This window comes from Oncorhynchus mykiss, chromosome 16 (assembly GCF_057628025.1).
Source record: "Oncorhynchus mykiss isolate SJ-2025 chromosome 16, ASM5762802v1, whole genome shotgun sequence".
Classification (NCBI taxonomy): Eukaryota; Metazoa; Chordata; class Actinopteri; order Salmoniformes; family Salmonidae; genus Oncorhynchus; species Oncorhynchus mykiss.
This window is the reverse complement of record NC_143037.1, coordinates 64,736,943-64,755,000: the sequence shown is the minus strand read 5'-3', so window position 1 is coordinate 64,755,000 and position 18,058 is coordinate 64,736,943. Positions and strand designations below refer to the sequence as shown.

Genomic DNA, 18,058 nt, shown 5'->3' with positions numbered 1-18,058 from the left:
ATTTGATTTATGTTTAGTTTTAACAAGGATTATAATTAGGAGGAGGTGGTGGAGGGCAGTTGTGAAGATGATGAAAGTGATGCTTCTGCGGATGATGATGGTGATAATGATGAAGACTATGACTCAGACCTAGAGCTGAGAACACCTTGAGAGGAAGTGTTTCTCCGGAAACTCAGAACAGCAGAAATGCAAAAGCAGAGAGCCAAGACGTGAGAGAGCTGCATTCAGCAGCAGTGTAACAGAACAACCACAGCTACAAGTTAGGGCTTCCTCTACGAGCTTCCTTTGACAAACAAGACCAGAGCTAGAACACAACACAACTCAAGAAGACGTACAGAGCTTATGATTCTTTTAAACCTTTATTTAACTGGGCAAGTCAGTTCAGAACAAATTCTTATTTACAATGAGGGCCTACCCCGGCCAAACCCGGACGACGCTGGGCCAATTGTACACCACCCTATGGGACTCCCAATCACAGCCAGTTATGATACTGCCTGGATTCAAACCAGGGACTGTAGTGACATCTCTCGCACTGAGATGCAGTGCCTTGGAGCCCAGATGATGCATGATGCATTGCCTATGAGCCCTGTTGAACGTTCTTATAGCTCCCTATATAGATCATGAATGAAAGGACAGGGACTGATGAGATTCCTGCATCAGTGTTGATCAGAAAATGGCTTCATATTTGCAGGTGTTATTCTGTGATGTCCAAAGCCCTCTGATGATCTAAATGTACCTGTGGTGTTGCCTGTCAATGACCACTATGAAACAGCAGGAGGCAGGGGAGAGTTGACAGGGAGTGACAGGTGTAAATTCCAGCGGTGCAGTAGTCACTTCACTGACAGTCTTCTCCATTCAAAACAATTCTGTCAGTCACTGTCAGCCCAGACCTTGAAAGTGAATCTGTATTAGTTTAGGTCAATGGGAATTAACTGTGAGACATAAAGGTCTGAATGTTATCTTGTGATCCCTGTGAGGAACTGGAAAACTCTTTAACATCATCAGCATTCTTGTTTATTTTCTTTTTCATTTCACCTTTATTTAACCAGGTAGGCTAGTTGAGAACAAATTCACATTTACAACCTGGCCAAGATAAAGCAAAGCAGTATGACACATACAACAACACAGAGTTACACATGGAATAAACAAACATACAGTCAATAATACAGTAGAAAAAAAGTTAATATACAGCATGTGCAAATGAGGTAGGACAAGGGAGGTAAGGCAATAAATAGGCCACGGTGGCAAAGTAATTACAATATAGCAATTAAACACAAGTGATAGATGGGCAAGTAGAGATACTGGGGTAAATACAGTATGGGGATGAGGTAGTTGGATGGGCTATTTACAGATGGGCTATGTACAGGTGCAGTGATCTGTGAGCTGCTCTGACAGCTGGTGATTAAAGTTAGTGCGGGAGATATGAGTCTCCAGCTTCAGTGATTTTTGCAGTTCGTTCCAGTCATTGGCAGCAGAGAACTGGAAGGAAAGGCGGCCAAAGAGGAATTGGCATTGGTGACCAGTGAAATATACCTGCAGGAGTGCATGCTACAGGTGGGTGATGCTCTGGTGACAGGTGAGCTGAGACAAGGTGGGGCTTTACAGAGCAAAGACTTTTAGATGACCTGGAGCCAGTGGGTTTGGCGATGAATATGAAGCGAGGGCCAGCCAACGAGAGTGGACAGGTCGCTGTGGTGGGTAGTATATAGGGCTTTGGTGACAAAACGGATGGCACTGTGATAGACTGCATCCAATTTATTGAGTAGGGTATTGGAGGCTATTTTGTAAATGAAATCGCCGAAGTCGAGGATCGGTAGGATGTCAGTTTTACAAGGGTATGTTTGGCAGCATAAGTGAAGGATGCTTTGTTGCGAAATAGGAAGCAGATTCTAGATTTAACTTTGGATTGGAGATGTTTGATGTGAGTCTGGAAGGAGAGTTTACAGTCTAACCAGACACCTAGGTATTTGTAGTTGTCCACATATTCTAAGTCAGAAGCGTCCAGAGTAGTGATTTTGGACAGGCGGGCAGGTGCAGGCAGCGATCGGTTGAAGAGCATGCATTTAGTTTTACTTGCATTTAAGAGCAATTAGAGGCCACGGAAGGAGAGTTGTATGGCATTGAAGCTCGTCTGGAGGTTGGTTAACACAGTGTCCAAAGAAGGGCCAGAAGTATACAGAAAGGTGTCGTCTGCGTAGAGGTGGATCAGAGACTCACCAGCAGCAAGAGCGACATCATTGATGTATACAGAGAAGAGAGTTGGTCCAAGAATTGAACCCTGTGGCACCCCCATAGAGACTGCAAGAGGCCCGGACAAAAGGCCCTCTGATTTGACACACTGAACTCTATCAGAGAAGTAGTTGGTGCACCAGGCTAGGCAATCATTTGAGAAACCAAGACTATCGAGTCTGCCGATGAGGATGTGGTGATTGACAGAGTCGAAAGCATTGGCCAGGTCTATGAATACGGCTACACAATAGTGTTTATTATCGATGGCGGTTAAGATATCATTTAGGACCTTGAGCGTGGCTGAGGTGCACCCATGACCAGCTCTGAAACCAGATTGCATAGCGGAGAAGGTATGGTGGGATTCGAAATGGTCTGTAATCTGTTTGTTGCCTTGGCTTTCGAAGACCTTAGAAAGGCAGGGTAGGATAGATATAGGTCTGTAGCAGTTTGGGTCAAGAGTGTCCCCCCTTTGAAGAGGGGGATGACCGCAGCTTCTTTCCAATCTTTGGGAATCTCAGACGACACGAAAGAGAGGTTGAACAGGGGTGGCAACAATTTTGGCAGATAACTTTAGAAAGAGAGGGTCCAGGTTGTCTAGCCCGGCTGATTTGTAGGGGTCCAGATTTTGCAGCTCTTTTAGAACATCAGCTGACTGGATTTGGGTGAAGGAGAAATGGGGGAGGCTTGGGCGAGTTGCTGGGGGGGTGCAGGCCTGTTGATCGGAGTAGGGGTAGCCAGGTGGAAAGCATGCCATAGTAGCCATAGTGGATTTATCAGTGGTGACAGTGTTTCCTATCTTCAGTGCAGTGGGCAGCTGGTAGGAGGTGTTCTTATTCTCCATGGACTTTACAGTGTCCCAGAACATTTTTTAGTTTGTGTTGCAGGAAGCAAATATCTGCTTGAAAAAGCTAGCCTTGGCTTTCATAACTGCCTGTGTATATTGGTTTCTAGCTTCCCTGAAAAGTTACATATCACAGGGGCTGTTCCATGCTAATGCAGAACGCCATAGGATGTTTTTGTGTTGGTTAAGGGCAGTCAGGTCTGGAGAGAACCAAGGGCTATATCTGTTCCTGGTTCTAAATTGGTTGAATGGGGCATGCTTATTTAAGATGGTGAGGAAGGCATTTAAAAAAATAACCAGGCATCCTCTACTGACGGGATGAGATCAATATCCTTCCAGGATACCCGGGCCAGGTTGATTAGAAAGGCCTGCTTGCTGAAGTGTTTCAGGGAGCATTTGACAGTGATGAGTGGAGGTTGTTTGACCGCTGACCCATTACGGATGCAGGCAATGAGACAGTGATCGCTGAGATCTTGGTTGAAAACAGCAGAGGTGTATTTAGAGGGCAAGTTCGTTAGGATGATATCTATGAGGGTGCCCGTGTTTACAGCTTTGGGGTGGTACCTGGTAGGTTCATTGATATTTTGTGTGAGATTGAGGGCATCAAGCTTAGATTGTAGGATGGCTGGGGTGTTAAGCATGTTCCAGTTTAGGTCGCCAACAGCACGTGCTCTGAAGATAGATGGGGGGCAATCAGTTCACATATGGTGTCCAGAGCACAGCTGGGGGCAGAGGGTGGTCTATAGCAGGCGGCAACAGTGAGAGACTTGTTTTTAGAGAGGTAGAAATTCAAATTAAAAGTAGAAGTTCAAATTGTTTGGGTACAGACCTGGATAGTAGGACAGAACTCTGCAGGCCATCTTTGCAGTAGATTGCAACACCACCCCCTTTGGCCGTTCTATCTTGTCTGAAAATGTTGTATGAAAATTTCTGAATTTTTGGTGGTCTTCCTAAGCCAGGATTCAGACACAGCTAGAACATCCGGGTTGGCAGAGTGTGCTAAAGCAGTGAATAAAACAAACTTAGGGAGGAGGCTTCTAATGTTAACATGCATGAAACCAAGGCTATTACAGTTACAGAAGTCATCAAAAGAGAGCGCCTGGGGAATAGGAGTGGAGCTAGGCACTGCAGGGCCTGGATTCACCTCTACATCATCAGAGGAACAGAGGAGGAGTAGGATAAGGGTACGGCTAAAAGCTATGAGAATTGGTCGTCTAGAACGTCTGGAACAGAGAGTAAATGGAGGTTTCTGGGGTCGATAAAATAGCTTCAAGGTATAATGTCCAGACAAAGGTATGGTAGGATGTGAATACAGTGGAGGTAAACCTAGGTATTGAGTGATGATGAGAGAGATATTGTCTCTAGAAACATCATTGAAACCAGGTGATGTCATCGGATGTGTGGGTGGTGGAACTGAAAGGTTGGATAAGGTATAGTGAGCAGGGCTAGAGGCTCTACAGTGAAATAAGCCAATAAACACTAACCAGAACAGCAATGGACAAGGCATATTGACATTAAGGAGAGGCATGCTTAGTCGAGTGATCATAAGGGTCCAGTGAGTAGTGAGGTTGGTGAGATTCAGGCCCATCTCCACCACCCCACCCTGCTGTCTCCCACAGCCCAGCCACACAGCCTCTGAAGCAGTCACTTTCCCTGTGCCACTGCCCTGCCCCTGGTGCTACCGCCTGTTGTTATCCTTTAATGGTTTCTGCAAATTCCCCAAAGCCTCTTTTCCCTCTCCTCTCCCTTTGGGATTAAGGGGCCAAACGCCCTCCAACGCAATTTCCCTAATTGGAGATGTGTAGGCTGCCCTGTCCTCTCTCACGCTGTCATCACATCAACACACATCGCGCTAAGTGATTATTGTAGCAGAACATCCGTCTGTCTGTCTGTCTGCCTGCCTGCCTGCGCGTGCACGCGTATTCAGTCCCTTAGAGTGAAAGGAGAACTGCAACCTGGTTCATCCTTAAATGCTTGACCTCTAAATCAATCTGTCATCACAGTACTTGGAGATTGGTCAGTGACTCGCACAAAATCTATGACAGATCAACAGAAGACAGGGGAGGGAGAGATGGGGGAGAACGAGAGAGGGGGAGAGAAAGAGGGAGAGGAAAAGAGGAGGGGGAGGGGAGAACATATAGAAGAAGCCTGGAAACATCACAACACAGTGAGCTGAGTTCATCAGAGGCCCCCAGCAGCACATTACACATTACAGCAGAGGAGAAATCACATTATGTCCTCAGCAATCTCTGGCCCTGCGGGACACCAACATACATCAAACACAGAGAGACCAAGGAAGAGGGGAGGGAGGGAGAGAGAGAGAGGGAGAGAGATAGAGGGAGAGAGAGAGAGGGAGGGGGCGATACAGTAGACTAGAGCAATAGGGAGAGGGTGAGAGAGAGAGAGAGAGAGAGAGAGAGAGAGAGAGAGAGAGAGAGAGATAGAGACACAGACACTTTTATTCTTTCTTTAATGATTCATCTTCATTTCATTAAAACCTCACCACCATATATCTGAATATCTGGGTGGCTTAACCTGTGACATTTCAACTGACGGCTTCCACATCATTCTCTAAGCCACAGTATAAAAAACACACACACACACACACACACACACACACACACACACACACACACACACACACACACACACACACACACACACACACACACACACACACACACACACACACACACACACACACACACACACACACACACATACGTCCTAATACCATCTAATAACACTGTAATATTCTGTATATGGTTGCACTACAGTATGTGACACTGTCTCACTCATTATTTACAACCATTAAGCAGGTGATTTAGTTGACGATAAATGCACTTGTATGATGTGGATAGAGTTGCTGTGGTGGTTGTACCTGTCACTGGTAAATTGAATTGATTGGTCATGATTTGGAAAGGCACACACCTTGTCTATATAAGGTCCAACAGTTGACAGTGCATGTCAGAGAAAAAAACAATCAATGAGGTCGAAGGAATTGTCCCTAGAGGTTAGAGACAGGATTGTGTCGAAGCGCAGATCTGGGGAAGGATACCAAAACATGTCTGCTAGAGGTCGACCGAATATGATTTTTCAACGCCGATACCGATTATTGGAGGGCCAAAAAAAAACGTTACCGATTAATATTCCAATTTTTATATATTTGTAATAATGACAATTACAAGAATACTGAATGAACACTTTTATTTTAACTTAATATAATACATCAATAAAATCTATTTAGTCTCAAATAAATAATGAAACACATTCAATTTGGTTTAAATAATGCAAAAACAAAGTGTTGGAGAAGAAAGTAAAAGTGTTATATTTGCCATGTAAAAAAAGCTAACGTTTATGTTCCTTGCTCAGAACATGAGAACATACGAAAGCTGATTGTTCCTTTTAACATGAATATTCCCATGTAAGAAGTTTTAGGTTGTAGTTATTATAGGACTATTTCTCTCTATACCATTTGTATTTCATATACCTTTGACTATTGGATGTTCTAATAGGTACTTTAGCATTGCCAGCCTAATCTAGGGAGTTGATAGACTTGAAGTCATAAACAGCTTGATACTTGAAGCACAGCGAAGAGCTGCTGGCAAATGCAGGAATGTGCTGTTAGAATGAATGCTTACGAGCCTGCTGCTGCCTACCACTGTTCAGTTAGACTGCTCTATCAAATATCAAATCATAGACTTAATTATAATATAATAACACACCGAAATATGAGCCTTAGGTCATTAATATTGTAAACCATCATTTCGAAAACAAGATGTTTATTCTTTCAGTGAAATACGGAATAGTTCCGTATTTTATCTAAAGGTGGCATCCCCAAGTCTAAATATTGCTGCTACATTGCACAACCTTCAATGTTATGTCATAATTATGTAAAATTCTGGCAAATTAATTACGGTCTTTGTAAGGAAGAAATGGTCTTCACACAGTTTGCAACGAGCCATGCAGCCCAAACTGTTGCATATACCCTGACTCTGCTTGCACAGAACGCAAGAGAAGTGACACAATTTCCCAAGTTAAAAGAAATTCGTGTTGATTTTAAGAAAGACATTGATGTTTATGGTTAGGTACACATTGGTGCAACGACAGTGCTTTTTTCATGAGTGCACTTGTTAAATCATCACCCGTTTGGCGAAGTAGGCTGTGATTCAATGATAAATTAACAGGCAACACAGGACAAGCTAGACAAACGTTTGGCGAAGTAGGCTGTGATTCAATGATAAATTAACAGGCAACACAGGACAAGCTAGACAAACTAGTAATATCATCAACCATGTGTAGTTAACTAGAGATTATGTTAAGATTGATTGTTTATTATAAGATACGTTTAATGCTAGCTAGCAACTTACCTTGGCTCCTTGCTGCACTCGTGTAATAGGTAGTCAGCCTGCCACGCAGGCTCCTTGTGGAGAGCAATGTAATCGGCCATAATCGGTGTCCAAAAATGCCGATTACTGATTGTTATGAAAACTTGAAATAGGCCCTAATTAAAACCTTTGGGCTAGGGGGCAGTATTTTGACGACTGGATGAAAAGCGTGCCCAAAGTAAACTGCCTGTTACTCAGGCCGAGAAGCTAGGATATGCATATAGAAAACACTCTAAAGTTTCTAAAACTGTTAAAATAATGTCTGTGAGTATAACAGAACTGATATGGCAGGCGAAAACCCGAGGACAAACCATACAAAAAAATAATTCAGCCTATCACTGTTTCCAATGGCTGTCATGTTTATTATGAGGGTGAAAACCTCCCAGATTACAGTTCCTAGGGCTTCCACTAGATGTCAACAGTCTTTATAAAGAGTTTCAGGCTTGTTTTTGGAAAAAAAATTCTAAGTATCTCCGATTTTAGCTGTTGTGTTTTCATGCGCATCGATGAGAGCGCGTTCTTTGTTGTTTATCTCTGGTAAAGACAATAATGATTCTCTATCTTAAATTTTATCGTTTATTTACGTATTAGGGTACCTGAGGTTTGATTATAAACGTTGTTTGACTTGTTTGGAGAAGTTTATTGGTAACGTTTGGGATTCAATTTGTATGCATTTTGAAGGAGGGGAACCGGTGGATAATTGAATGAAGTCCGCCAGCTAAACTGAGTTTTTGTGGATATAAAGAAGGACTTTATCGAACAAAAGGACCATTTGTGATGTAGCTGGGACCTTTTGGAGTGCCAACAGAAGAAGATCTTCAAAGGTAAGGCATTTATTATATCGCTATTTCTGACTTTCATGGAGCTTTCGCAGTAAAGCCTTTTTGAAATCTGACACAGCGGATGGATTAACAAGAAGTTAAGCTTTATTTTGATGTATGACACTTCTATTTTCATGAATGTTAAATATTTATATTTCTGTCATTTGAATTTCACGCTCTGCAATTTCACCGGATGTTGTCGACGTGGGTTGCTAGCGGAACGCCTGCGCCAGAAAGGTTAATCGGCCGTTCTGATTAATCGGTTGACCTCTAATGTCTGCAGCATTGAAGGTCCCCAAGAACACAGTGGCCTCCATCATTCATAAATGGAAGAAGTTTGGAACTACCAAGACCCTTCCTAGAGCTGGCCGCCCAGCCAAACTGGGCAATCAGTGGTCACTCTGACAGAGCTCCAGAGTTCCTCTGTGGAGATGGGAGAACCTTTCAAAAGGACAACCATCTCTACAGCACGCAACCAATCAGGCATTTATGGTAGAGTGGCCAGATGGAAGCCACTCCTCAGTAAAAGGCACATTACAGCCTGCTTGTAGTTTGCCAAAAGGCACCTACAGGACTCTCAGACCATGACAAACAAGATTCTCTGGTTTGATGAAACCAAGATTGAACTCTTTGACCTGAATGCCAAGCATCACGTCTGGAGGAAATCTAGCACCATCCCTACGGTGAAGCATGGTGGTGGCAGCATCATGCTGTAGGGATGTTTTTCAGCTGCAGGGACTGGAAGACTAGTCAGGATCGAGGGAAAGATGAACGGAGCAAAGTACAAAGAGATCCTTGATGAAAACCTGCTCCAGAGCAGTCAGGACCTCAGACTGGGGTGAAGGTTCACTTTACAACAGGACAACGACCCTAAGCACACAGCCAAGACAATGCAGGAGTGGCTTCAGGACAAGTCTCTGAATTTCCTTGAGTGGTGCAGCCAGAACCCAGACTTGACCCCGATCGAACATCTCTGGAGAGACCTGAAAATAGTTATGCAGCAATGCTCCCCATCCAGCGTGACAGAACTTGAGAGGATCTGCAGAGAAGAATGGGAGAAACTCCCCAAATACAGGTGAGCCAAGCTTGTAGCATTATACCCAAGAAGACTCAAGGATGTAATTGCTACCAAAGGTGCTTCAACAAAGTACTGAGTAAACGGTCTGAATACTTAAGTATTTGTGACATACAAAAATACAATAATGTAACAAAATGTGAAAAAAATTCAAGGGGTCTGAATACTTTCTGAATGTACTGTATATATATTTCCACACAATGAATTTGGAATAATACTGTAATACTGTGAAAAGTATGATAATGCCTTTTTAGAGTAATTGCTGTTTGAAAAGTCATCCTGAAATTTCAGCCTGTGTTGGTGGGCTGGATTTTTGGCCTGCATGGTGACATCACCAGGCAGTAAATTAGTTCAAAGACCAATAACAAAGAGAGTTCCAAACCTCTCTGCCAATAACAGCTAGTGTAAGGTACTTAATTGTTACCCAGAAATGATTTGATATTGACATAAAAACGGCTACATTGGACCTTTAACTTTTTATGGCTGCAGGGGCAGTATTGAGTAGCTTGGATGAAAAGGTGCCTATTGTAAACGGCCAGCTCCTCAGTCTCAGTTGCTAATATATGCATATTATTATTAGTATTGGATAGAAAACATTCGGAAGTTTCTAAAACTGTTTGAATTATGTCTGTGAGTATAACAGAACTCACATTGCAGGAAAAAAACTGAGAAATTCCACTTCCTGTTTGTATTTTTTCTGGGGGTGGCAGATTTTCAACCAAGCTCTCATTGAAATTACAGCGAGATATGGATGAGTTTTCACTTCCTACGCCTTCCACTAGATGTCAATAGTCTATAGAACTTTGTCTGATGACTCTAATGTGAAGGGGGGTCGAATAACACAGGAAATAGTCACCAGTGCCACGAGTTGACCATGCTTTCACTATGCGCGTTCAGAAGGGAAGGACCTGCGTTCCAGCGGTCATCTGAAGTCATTCTAATTCTCCGGTTGGAATGTTATTCAAGATATACAGTGTATGTAAACAACACTCTAAAGTTGATTCAGTACATCGTTTGACATGTTTCTACTGTCTGTTACGGAAATTTTGGACATTTCGTCACGTTATAGTGGACGCGCTTTGTGACTTTGGAATTGTTTACCAAACGCGCTAACCAAAGTAGCTAATTGGACAGAAATAACGGACATTTTCAAACAAATCAAGCATTTATTGTGGACCTGGGATTTCTAGGACTGCATTCTGATGAAGTTCATCAGAGGTAAGGAAACATGTATCATGTATTTTCTGGTTTCTGTTGACTCCAACATGGAGGCTAATTTGGCTGCTGTTCTGAGCGCCGTCTCAGATTATTGCATGGGTTGCTTTTTCCGTAAACTTTTTTTGAAATCTGACACAGCGGTTGCATTAAGGAGAGGTATATATATAATTCCATGTGTATAACCTGTATTATCATCTACATTTATGATGAGTATTTCTGTTAAAACGATGTGGCTATGCAAAATCACTTGATGTTTTTGGAACTAGCGAATCTAATACGCCAATGTAAACTGAGATTTTTTTTTATATAAATATGAACTTTATCAAACAAAACATGCATGTATTGTGTAACATGAAGCCCTATGAGTGTCATCTGATGAATATAATTCAAGGTTAGTGATTCATTTTATCTCTATTTCTTTTTGTTAATGCTATATTTAACTGGAAAATGGCTGTGCTTATTATGGTTTGGTGGAGACCTAACATAATCGTTTGTAGTGCTTTTGCTGAAAAGCATATTTGAAATCGGACACTTTGGTGGGATTAACAACAAGATTACCTTTAAAATGATATAAGACACATGTATGTTTTAGGAATTGTAATTATGAGATTTCTGTGGTTTGAATTTGGTGCCCTCTATTTTCACTGGTAGTCATATCGATCCCGTTAGTGGGATTGCAGCCATAACAAGTTTTAACGTAGGTATGTAGCTTACGGTCAACTTGCAAATGAATGTGTTTATCCTAGTTACCTACTATGTAAATGTAATGTAGTACCAGGGGATATTTAGATAAGTAACTACTACTAGTTTGGATGAAAGCATCTGCTAAATGACATTATTATTTCCCTTCTTGTTGAATCATAGCCTGGTATAAGATCTATTTGTGTTTTATCCACCTCCTATGCAATTGGCGATGGAAGTGAAAGGAATAGATTTGGCTAAAAGTCTAAGCTGATCTGTGACCAGGCTGACACAAAGAAGAGGTTTAAGATTAAATCAAATATACCACTGCTAACATGATATCGCCTTTCACAATATGACAGTTGATTGATTCACTGGACAGTTTATCTCCATTTTCCACTGTAGTGTGGATGGTCCGATGCCAATGGGAGGCTGAGTAAGGCTGAAATACTTAACTGTGCAGATCCCACAGACTCACGCAAGGTGAGGGAAGGCAAGCCCCTCTCTTATAGCTTCAGCTTAATTAACCAATCTGAGTCAGAGGACAAAACAAGGATTTTTAGATTTAGCTAGCCTCATGGGATTGGGGATCTCTCTCTCTCTCTCTTGTTTGCTTTTTCTCTCGTATGCTCACTCACTCCATCTCCCTCTATCTCTCCATTTCTCTCTCTCTCCATCTTTCTCTCCCTCTCTCTGCTTATTTCAGTCCTATAGTTCCTCATTATTTTAATGATCTGCGGGTAAAGGAAGTTTTCTGCTCGCCCATGCAGTTTACTTTTAACAACAGACAGAGCAGTTTGGGAATTGAACAAAAAACAGAAAAGTGTAGCTAGTCGTTCATTAAACTAGATAGAAATCTCACTGCTTTATTATAAATGTGGTATCAAAACAACCAGCAACAGTACATTTCCAACCCATGCTGGGGAGAGAGCCTCCATGACAGTTTTCAGCCTTTTGTGTTATCCGTTTCATACTATGAATAGCATAGTAATAGTAGTCATTCATTTTAGTATAAAGTGCAACACTTGTGGTCAACTCAAAGGGGTGTGTGACACGTGTGCACATGCGTGTGTATCTCTTTCAGAGCACTCAGTATAACTGCTGGATCTTCTGAAACCTCCTTATCCCAAGCCGAGGAGACTGACTTCAGAAACCCTCCTAACTCACTAGTCTGCTGAACAGGAGACATCTCTCTGTTCTTTCGTCTGAAGTATCAGCCACCCACCTGCCTTTCAGAGGGCCTGACAGACACAGATATTCCTCCCCATCTCTCTCTGTCTCTCTCTCTCTCTCGTTATTTCTGCCTTTGGTTTAAATGCATAATTCATTCCAGTGCAGATTTGGAGAGCCCTCCCAATCCCCCACCACTGGGGAGACCGAGAGAGGCTCAGCTCAGCTATTTGCCATCCTCTTGCCGCAATGTACTGAAACATCTAAACAGGATTTCAGAGAGATTCAGAGAGATTCGGGGAGATTCAGAGAGATCCAGAGAGATTTAGGGAGATGCAGAGAGATTCAGTGAGATTCAGGGAGATTCAGTGAGATTCGGAAGAGATTCGGATAGATTCAGAGGGATTCAGAAAGATTCAGGGAGATTCAGACAGATTCCGGGAGATTCAGAGAGATTCAGAGAGATTCAAAGATATTCAGTGAGATTCAAAGAGATTCAGGGAGATTCAGGGAGTTTCAGAGAGATTCAAAGAGATTCAGGGAGATTCAGAGAGATTCAGAGAGATTCAGGGAGATTCAGAGAGATTCGGGGAGATTCAGAGAGATTTAGGGAGATGCAGAGAGATTCAGTGAGATTCAGGGAGATTCAGTGAGATTCAGAAGAGATTCGGATAGATTCAGAGGGATTCAGAAAGATTCATGGAGATTCAGAGATTCAGAGAGATTCCGGGAGATTCAGAGAGATTCAGAGATATTCAGTGAGATTCAAAGAGATTCAGGGAGATTCAGGGAGTTTCAGAGAGATTCAAAGAGATTCAGGGAGATTCAGAGAGATTCAGGGAGATTCAGGGAGATTCAGAGAGATTCAAAGAGATTCAGGGAGATTCAGAGAGATTCAAAGAGATTCAGGGAGATTCAGAGAGATTCAGTGAGATTCAGAGAGATTCAGAGAGATTCAGGGAGATTTATCTCCTCTCCACACGTGTTCTGATATTCCCAGCTAGCTAACGTTGGGTCGGCTGTGAGCAGATTAATGATGATTTGACTGCTTAGTGTCTAATAAAAAGCCTTAACCCCTCAGAGACGCATGGAGATGACCCAGGAGAGGGTCAGGGAGAATGTATGATGGTGCTACCACCAAGCTTCCTCTGTCCTATACGTTATAGAATCACACATCACAGTGCCTCATCTCATGTCTCTGTCTACTTCAACCATCCAACTACATGTACCTACCTTCAACTCGGTATTTCACACACAGCTAAACACACACTGCAATGCAATCTACCAATTTTACACACTTTAACCTGACGCTTTTTTTAGCCTGACGTGACCCATATTTAACCTGTTACTCGAAGCTTCTCATTCACACACACACACACACACACACACACACACAAACACACACACACACACACACACACACACACACACACACACACACACACACACACACACACACACACACACACACACACACACACACACACACGTCTGTTCTGTTCTGTCCTAGTCTGCCCTGTTCCACCCGTCTGACCTGTTAAAACCTAGTCTGTCCTATTCTGTCCTTTTTCTCCCTAGTCTTCCCTGTTCTGTCCTAGTCTGTCCTGTTCTGTCCTAGTCTGTCCTAGTCTGCTCTGTTTTAACCTAGTCTGTCCTGTTATGTCCTAGTCTGCCCTGTTCTGTCCTAGTCTGCTCTGTTTTGACCTAGTCTGCTCTGTTTTGTCCTAGTCTGCCCTGTTCCAGCCTATTCTGTCCTGTTCTGACCTAGTCTGTAATAGTCTGTCCTGTTCACACCTAGTCTGTCCAATTCTGTCCTGTTCTGTACAAGTCTGTCCTGTTCACACCTATTCTGTCCTGTTCAAGTCTGTCCTGTTCACACCTATTCTGTCCTAGTCTGTCCTGTTCTGTCCTAGTCTGTCCTGTTCACACCTATTCTGTCCTGTTCACACCTATTCTGTCCTAGTCTGTCCTGTTCTGTTCTGTCCTGTTCTGAACAAGTCTGTCCTGTTCACACCTATTCAGTCCTGTCTGTCCTGAACAAGTCTGTCCTGTTCACACCTATTCTATCCTGAACAAGTCTTTTCTGTTCACACATATTCTGTTCTAGTCTGTCCTCTTCTGAACTAGTCTGTCCTAGTCTGTCATGTTCACACCTATTCTGTCCTACTCTGCCCGGTTCTGTCCTAGTCTGTCCTGTTCTGAACAAGTCTGTCCTGTTCACACCAATTCTGTCCTAGTCCTCCCTATTCTGTCCTAGTCTGTCCTGTCCTAGTCCTCCCTATTCTGTCCTAGTCTGTCCTGTTCTGTCCTAGTCTGTCCTGTCCTAGTCTTCCCTGTTCTGTCCTAGTCTGCCCTGTTCTGTCCTAGTCTGCCCTGTTCTGAACTAGTCTCTCCTAGTCTGTCCAGTTCACACCTTTTCTGTCCTACTCTGCCCTGTTCTGTCCTGCTCTGAACTAGCCTGTCCTGTTCACACCTATTCTGTCCTAGTCTGTTCTGTCCTAGTCTGCCCTGTTCTGCCCTATTCTGTCCTGTTCTGAACTAGTCTGTCATAGTCTGTCCTGTTCACACCTATTCTGTCCTAGTCTGTTCTGTTCTGTCCTAGTCGGCCCTATTCTGTCCTGTTCTGAACTAGTCTGTCCTAGTCTGTCCTGTTCACACCTATTCTGTCCTGTCCTAGTCTATCCTAGACTTCCCTGTTCTGTCCTAGTTTGTCCTATTCTGTCCTACTCTGTCCTGTTCTGAACTAGTCAGTCCTAGACTGTCCTTTTCACACCTTTTCTGTCCTACTTTGTCCTATTCTGTCCTGTTCTGAACTAGCCTGACCTGTTCACACCTATTCTGTCCTAGTCTGTCCTGTTCTGTCCTGTTCTGTCCTAGTCTTCCCTGTTCTGTCCTAGTCTTCCCTGTTCTGTCCTATTCTGTCCTGTTCTGAACAAGTCTGTCCTAGTCTGTCCTGTTCACACCTATTCTGTCCTACTCTGCCTTGCTCTGCCCTAGTCTGTCCTGTTCTGTCCTAGTCTGCCCTGTTCTGTCCTAGTCTGCTCTGTTTTGACCTAGTCTGCTCTGTTTTGTCCTAGTCTGCCCTGTTCCAGCCTATTCTGTCCTGTTCTGACCTAGTCTGTAATAGTCTGTCCTGTTCACACCTAGTCTGCCCTATTCTGTCCTGTTCTGTACAAGTCTGTCCTGTTCACACCTATTCTGTCCTGTTCAAGTCTGTCCTGTTCACACCTATTCTGTCCTAGTCTGTCCTGTTCTGTCCTAGTCTGTCCTGTTCACACCTATTCTGTCCTGTTCTGTCCTGTTCTGTCCTGTTCTGAACAAGTCTGTCCTGTTCACAACTATTCAGTCCTGTCTGTCCTGAACAAGTCTGTCCTGTTCACACCTATTCTATCCTGAACAAGTCTTTTCTGTTCACACATATTCTGTTCTAGTCTGTCCTCTTCTGAACTAGTCTGTCCTAGTCTGTCATGTTCACACCTATTCTGTCCTACTCTGCCCGGTTCTGTCCTAGTCTGTCCTGTTCTGAACAAGTCTGTCCTGTTCACACCAATTCTGTCCTAGTCCTCCCTATTCTGTCCTAGTCTGTCCTGTCCTAGTCCTCCCTATTCTGTCCTAGTCTGTCCTGTTCTGTCCTAGTCTGTCCTGTCCTAGTCTTCCCTGTTCTGTCCTAGTCTGCCCTGTTCTGTCCTAGTCTGCCCTGTTCTGAACTAGTCTCTCCTAGTCTGTCCAGTTCACACCTTTTCTGTCCTACTCTGCCCTGTTCTGTCCTGCTCTGAACTAGCCTGTCCTGTTCACACCTATTCTGTCCTAGTCTGTTCTGTCCTAGTCTGCCCTGTTCTGCCCTATTCTGTCCTGTTCTGAACTAGTCTGTCATAGTCTGTCCTGTTCACACCTATTCTGTCCTAGTCTGTTCTGTTCTGTCCTAGTCGGCCCTATTCTGTCCTGTTCTGAACTAGTCTGTCCTAGTCTGTCCTGTTCACACCTATTCTGTCCTGTCCTAGTCTATCCTAGACTTCCCTGTTCTGTCCTAGTTTGTCCTATTCTGTCCTACTCTGTCCTGTTCTGAACTAGTCAGTCCTAGACTGTCCTTTTCACACCTTTTCTGTCCTACTTTGTCCTATTCTGTCCTGTTCTGAACTAGCCTGACCTGTTCACACCTATTCTGTCCTAGTCTGTCCTGTTCTGTCCTGTTCTGTCCTAGTCTTCCCTGTTCTGTCCTAGTCTTCCCTGTTCTGTCCTATTCTGTCCTGTTCTGAACAAGTCTGTCCTAGTCTGTCCTGTTCACACCTATTCTGTCCTACTCTGCCTTGCTCTGCCCTAGTCTGTCCTGTTCTGTCCTAGTCTGCCCTGTTCTGTCCTAGTCTGCTCTGTTTTGACCTAGTCTGCTCTGTTTTGTCCTAGTCTGCCCTGTTCCAGCCTATTCTGTCCTGTTCTGACCTAGTCTGTAATAGTCTGTCCTGTTCACACCTAGTCTGCCCTATTCTGTCCTGTTCTGTACAAGTCTGTCCTGTTCACACCTATTCTGTCCTGTTCAAGTCTGTCCTGTTCACACCTATTCTGTCCTAGTCTGTCCTGTTCTGTCCTAGTCTGTCCTGTTCACACCTATTCTGTCCTGTTCTGTCCTGTTCTGTCCTGTTCTGAACAAGTCTGTCCTGTTCACAACTATTCAGTCCTGTCTGTCCTGAACAAGTCTGTCCTGTTCACACCTATTCTATCCTGTTCTGAACAAGTCTGTTCTGTTCACACATATTCTGTTCTAGTCTGTCCTCTTCTGAACTAGTCTGTCCTAGTCTGTCATGTTCACACCTATTCTGTCCTACTCTGCCCGGTTCTGGCCTAGTCTGTCCTGTTCTGAAAAAGTCTGTCCTGTTCACACCGATTCTGTCCTAGTCTGTCCTGTTCTGTCCTAGTCTGTCCTGTCCTAGTCTTCCCTGTTCTGTCCTAGTCTGCCCTGTTCTGTCCTACTCTGCCCTGTTCTGAACTAGTCTCACCTAGTCTGTCCCGTTCACACCTTTTCTGTCCTACTCTGCCCTGTTCTGTCCTGCGCTGAACTAGCCTGTCCTGTTCACACCTATTCTGTCCTAGTCTGTTCTGTTCTGGCCTAGTCTGCCCTGTTCTGGCCTATTCTGTCCTGTTCTGAACTACAGTCTGTCCTAGTCTGTCCTGTTCACACCTTTTCTGTCCTACTCTGCCCTGTTCTGTCCTGCTCTGAACTAGCCTGTCCTGTTCACACCTATTCTGTCCTAGTCTGTTCTGTTCTGTCCTAGTCTGCCCTGTTCTGCCCTATTCTGTCCTGTTCTGAACTAGTCTGTCCTAGTCTGTCCTGTTCACACCTATTCTGTCCTGTCCTAGTCTATCCTAGACTTCCCTGTTCTGTCCTAGTTTGTCCTATTCTGTCCTAGTCTGTCCTGTTCTGAACTAGTCAGTCCTAGACTGTCCTTTTCACACCTTTTCTGTCCTACTCTGCCCTATTCTGTCCTGTTCTGAACTAGCCTGTCCTGTTCACACCTATTCTGTCATAGTCTGTCCTATTCTGTCCTGTTCTGTCCTAGTCTGTCCTGTTCTGTCCTGTTCTGTCTTGTCCTGTCCTAGTCTGTCCTGTTCTGAACAAGTCTGTCCTGTTCACACCTATTCT

General features: G+C 43.7%; 1 protein-coding gene across 1 annotated transcript in view; it reads right to left on the bottom strand.

Moving 5' to 3' along the window:
* The window catches only part of LOC110491140 (uncharacterized), a 104,387-nt gene that overhangs the window by 36,169 nt on the left and 50,160 nt on the right, over positions 1 to 18,058 (bottom strand). The gene's annotated exons all lie outside the window — the stretch shown is intronic.